Here is a 6,222-nt window from a genome sequence, read left to right on the forward strand (position 1 = left end):
ATATTATAAAGGAAGGATAGAAAGTTCTGAAATATTTTATCCATAATATGTTTTTTTATATTTATTATTATATAATAATATTAATATTAACATAATATTATTTTTATATTATAATAATAATAATAATACATCATATATCGCATATTTCACATTTTTTTTCTCTTTAAGTAATGAGCAGCAAGTTCATTAAAAGGTTTAGCAACAGTTACAGCTAATTCATTGTAACCCCAAACCTCCAGCACTATAAAACCGTGCGTCATGTACAAGGTGAATATGTATTTGTTATGATAAACATGTAGCACATTGATTTCAGTCACTTGGCATACCTTCAGTTACTGTATGATGCCTGTTGATGGAAATGATTTCCTTCTGTGGGAAAATAAATCATAATAGGAGTTGTGCATTGTTGTTCTTTTCAATAACTTCCAAGAATCTACATGAATGGCAAAAGGAATCCACATAGTATTTATATATGTAAAGAAAAAAATACAAGTATAAAACAATTCTGCTTTTCTACTAACCTTTAGATTCCAGTGCTTATTTAAGTCTAGAAACTGCATTTGAAAATGTTTTAATTAAGATTGCCCACGTCCTTACAGTATTTTGCATGTTAATGTAATTCATTAATATTCATACTGTAAATCAAAGGTTCACAAATTTACATTACATTTACAACATTTAGCAGACACCCTTAACCAGAGCTTGGTGGATCTGGGATTCAAACTCATGACCTTCCGATCAGTAGGGCAACACCTTTACCACTGAGCTTCCACATCCCCACAAATATTATTTGTTGTTTATGTTCTTTTATCAGCATACTATAACAATTTATATATTATGTTCATTGTTCAAATGTAGTCAAACCTGTTCAATTCAAGTGATCGGTCAAAAAAATTACAAAAATAAATATTCAATAATAAATATAATAGCACTGATAATAAATGACAAAAAATGAAGATATATATATTCATTTGTTTGTCTTTTATTATCAGTGCTATTATATTTATTATTTATTGGAGTAAGCTAATACAAAAAAAAAATCTCCAGTATGTACAAAAAAAACTCCATTGTTTTCTGTCAAGGAAAAAGTGCAATATTTTGATATTTTTCATTTATGTGAAATAGACTCTAACAACGACCGCTGTTAATTAATTTTGACCAATTGTTTGACCAGTTTTTTGCATCTATAATATTTCTTACACAGAAGTAAAAAAATCTCTGTAAGCTTTTTGTCACATCATCCTGTGGTGGTGTTTTGTTTTGTTTTTTTACTTAATCAGTGAGATAGGTTTATAAAGGCAACTGTACTGATTCACTTTTAAAGTTTCCAAATAGCATTTTTTAATGCATGTAAATACAATGTGTAACTACTTGCAGCTGTTCAAGTCCGGGATTCATGTAGTATCATAAACATATAATGTTTATGCCCTTTTTTTGGCAATTTTCTTGTGTGACAACCAAAATACTAGGAAAATTGGTTGCCTGTTTTGAACACATTTCACAGAAAAAACATGTATTAACCAACTGCTCAATTCACACTAACTCTGGCGCTTGATCAAGGTCAGAAACTCTGTCATTTGAAAGAATACAGTGAAACTCATTCATGGTCAGCTAAACACAAAAGAGATTCTCACATCGAACAGATAAACAGATCTTTTATTGCAGATGCTTTACCAACATCTTGGAGCTGTTGCCAGGTTTCCAGAGAGAACTGAATCTAAAGGTACACTGACTGTCCAGGTTCAGTCCACATCACACTGGCTGTTTAAGTAAACAGCAGGTCTGTTACTTCAGACTATAATATCGTGTTACAGCATTATAGCAACATGTCTGGTCAAAATATTCCAGTCAGCATCATTTCCCCATTTGGTTTGCTTGTTAGAAACAGCCAAGCATGAATATAAACCAAAAATCATCATAAGTCGCACCTTTATCCAGGGCGACTTACATTACCTTATTTTTTTACACAACGGAGCAATTGAGGGTTAATGGCCTTGCTCAGGGGCCCAACAGTGGCAGCTTGGTGGGCCTGGGATCAAACTCACAACCTTCTGATTGGTAGACCAACACCTTAACTACTAGGCTACCACATGCCTTACATACTCATACTACACACTACATAATCCCAGAAGCCATGATAATAGGATCGATGTACAAACACTATGTACAAATACATTTTTTCTGCTCTCAGAACTATCTACGTTGTTCGTGTAACCAGATTGATACAAACAAAATCCACATGAGCAAGAAATACCCAGATAGGCTGAGGAGTTTATATTAAACTTGGATGAGATTGAGGGGTTTGATGTGTACCAAGAATTTGATCCTCACAGCACAAGAAATAAATAATTCCACTTGACATTAATTGGGACACTATTTATACTTCTACAAAACCTGATCCAAGTCCAACCCAAAAAAACATCTTTTTCATGTATAAAACAAAAAACGTATAGCTCTATCTTGGATGTAGATCATTAAAAAAATAACATTATAAAGAAGAGTTGTTTCAGTATATTTGCCCCATTGCAGCGTTGATATTTCTGTGGAAATATTAATTTACATTTCCAGCATTTGGCAGACACCCTTATCCAGAGTGACTTCCATTATCTAATTTTTTTTTATACAACTGAGCGTTAAGGGCCTTGCTAGCTTTGTAGGTCCACAAAGGCAGCTTTGTGGACCTGGGATGAAACTCACAACCTTCCGATTGGTAGCCCAGCACCTTAACCACTAGGCTACCACACAATCTTCATACAGGACCATGAACATATTCCCTACAAATAATCCAAGCCAAGGCTTTAGTAAATGAATGAATAAATGAATAACAACTTATTGTTACATCTCTGGGGGGCACGGTGGCTTAGTGGTTAGCACGTTCGCCTCACACCTCCAGGGTCGGGGTTCGATTCCCGCCTCCACCTTGTGTGTGTGGAGTTTGCATGTTCTCCCCGTGCCTCGGGGGTTTCCTCCGGGTACTCCGGTTTCCTCCCCCGGTCCAAAGACATGCATGGTAGGTTGATTGGCATCTCTGGAAAATTGTCCCTAGTGTGTGATTGTGTGAGTGAATGAGAGTGTGTGTGTGTGCCCTGCGATGGGTTGGCACTCCGTCCAGGGTGTATCCTGCCTTGATGCCCGATGACGCCTGAGATAGGCACAGGCTCCCCGTGACCCGAGGTTGTTTGGATAAGCGGTAGAAGATGAATGAATGAATGAATGAATGAATGTTACATCTCTGGTCTTAAAAAAATGTTCCCTGAATTTGTGTCCTGTGTTTAAGTTATACCATATTATAGGACTAAACTCCACAGCTCCACTAGGTGGCGGTCACGATACTCTAGAGTGGTTTAGTGTATAAAATACTGAATACATCATTTGTGGCTCATTTTCATATTCTTCCAGATGCTAAAATGAAGTTGTCTATCAGGGATATTTACCAAATCTGCCTTTACTGAAGGACCACTGAGTTAACAACAAAAGACAATTTGCTCTAATTATAGACTTGACAGTGAATACTGCTGAATTAAAAAGCAAGAATCTCCTCGGTCATTACTGAAATGATATGTGAACTATGCCTTTTATAAAAGATAAATGAATAGGTTGTGACCTGTGTGTTAGTTTTCTGGGTTGAACAGAGCCAGGACATTGCTGCTGGAAATGAACTCCAGAGGAAAAGACCCACATTGGAGAAACTGAGCTGAATCTGAAACATGCAGACTAGCTGTGTATAATCTCAGAATTGCATAACTACCCATCTCCATAATCTTTGGGTGTTAAAGCAATCAGTTTGGGTGATTAGAATTTGTGTTAGGTATTTTCTATCTGCCTTATAAGAGTTTACCATTGATTACAAGAGGCTGCTGTTTAACATACACAGTGTATTTCATGGGTATTTATTGTAGATATGAATATATTAGAAAAGGTCTAGTCTAGACCAAGTCTATACCCTGAGAGCAATATGTGAGAATCTGTAGCAGGACTTGGCATTTCACAACACTCTCCATCGGTCCTTGAGAAATCGGCCCAGAAGAGGAGCAAAAATATCAGGATAGAGGAAGAGACATATATCAGAAGGTCCACACTAATATGATTGTTTTTAAAATTACATAAAGATCTTAATAATTAACAAATAATGTTGCTGAGGTACAAAATTTACACGTTGTGCCAACATTTGTTTACTATCAAGGGATAATTTGTAGACTAATCAGCATAGCATTCTGCCTAGTAAAGCTCTCAGTATGGTGGTTAGGGTCAGCATTACCTTCTCCCCCACTGGGCAGTGTGAAATAGTGAGCACCGTGAAATAGTGAGCACCGAGCAGGGTCAGGAACACTATAAAGCAGCTCTTTCATGTAGTTATAAACTGAGCACTTCAGCTCCATGTGGCTTGAGGTTTCTAGCATATCCACAGGGAAAGATTAGTTTAAAGATTAGTCATAGATCACTCTCATATGGGCACATTTTAAGCTTAAAAACTTAGCTTACCAAACAGGATCTCAGAGTTTCCAGATGGCCGATAAAGCATTTTAAACAGTTGGGAGAGGACAGAAAGGTCCAGACGGAAACTGGCTACTTGCTATGTGAAGAGGCAGGGCTTGTACTTCCATGACCATTTTCATCACCGCTAAAAAACGCAACAGAAATCATGTTGTACTGTATGAAGGACACCTTGCAGTAATGTGTTTTTTTTTTTTCTTAAAAAAAACATGGATGACCCAGTACCACTTATTTTATAAGGTCGTGGGGACCCTGGAGCCTATCCCAAGGGATGCAGGGCAAAAAGTGGGGGACACTTTGGACAGGGTGCCAACCTATCACAGGGTACACACACACACGAGAAACCACTCAGCCAGGATAGAGTTGGTTCAATAATAGAGTCTCTGTTACTGATCAGAAGGTCAGAGACTTAAGCCCCAACACTGCAATCTGCCACTGTTGGGCCTTTGAGCAAGGCTTCCAGAGACATTGTATCATCGCTGACCTGACCACGACTTCCTAACAAGCTTTGATGTGTGAAGAAAAGAATTTCAATGTGCTGTAATGTAAATGTGAATGAAAAAGCTTCTTTTCTTATAACTAGCCTGGGGAGGAAACCAGAGTTCCTAGAGAAAACCCCCTGAACACCAATATATAATACAGCCCCAATGTTCAACAAACATATATGCACAAATGACGTATGTGAAAGCTTGAACCCTGATATGTAGAGAAATTAATTACCCAATAAATCCAGATGTTGGAAATAGTCGTACTTTTTCGTCTACGCTAAATTTGTATAATTAGTCATTTTCCCAGATTTCATAGAAAATTTGGTTCAGAACAATTCGTGTGAACATGTATTTCTAAATTTCTAAATAAATTGAAATGAAACTTAAAAACATCATTTATATAAACAAACTATATGAACAAACAAATCACAAAACTGTGTCTAAGCCTCTGAACTATTGCTGGAGAGTTTATGATTAATTATGTCGCCTCAAAAATCCTTGCACTTCCTTTCAAATTAGAAAAGGATTGAATTAGACTGAATGTGAATGTTAATTTCAGCTCTTTCTATAAAGCAGCATGTACATGAAATGAATTCAATTTGTACAAACTTCGTGCTTGCAAGTTCTCTTTCATGCACTCATCTTAACCTGCCTGTAAATAGGTTAATGCTGCCATTTGGTGTAAGCAATTAGAATATACTTCACGTTTTCCTTTAGCAAGTTTAACTGGTATTGAATACATTTCTGTTTGTGCTGATACGGAACACAGCTACAACCCAGATTCTGATAAATCTAGATAAATCAAAGAATTTATCAAATGTAGTGTATCAAACCTTTCAATAATAAAGTCAGGATAAATAAGGATCCAGAAACATGTATTACATAATAAACTTCATAAATGAATGATTTATTCTCTAAAGAAATAAAGTCACAGCTTAAAGAAATCAGTAACATGGTACAGGAGTGTCTGGAATAAATTGCAGAAATTCTCACACAAAAAAAAAATATATATATATAAAAAATATTTATGCCCTTGTGTAACACCTTTATATTGTTAAAAATAGTAACAATATAAAGGGCATAAGGCTTGAAATGTTAATTTGGGTACAATATTAGAATATAATCAGAATTGAAGGTAAAGGTGGTTGTCAGAGATCTGACACGGGTGAAAGGTACAGAAACACACTGTGATGCCTTTGTGTATTTGTGTGTGTGTGTGTGTGTGTGTGTGTGTGTGTGT

The sequence above is a fragment of the Tachysurus vachellii genome, chromosome 17, assembly GCF_030014155.1.
Source record: "Tachysurus vachellii isolate PV-2020 chromosome 17, HZAU_Pvac_v1, whole genome shotgun sequence".
NCBI lineage: Eukaryota > Metazoa > Chordata > Actinopteri > Siluriformes > Bagridae > Tachysurus > Tachysurus vachellii.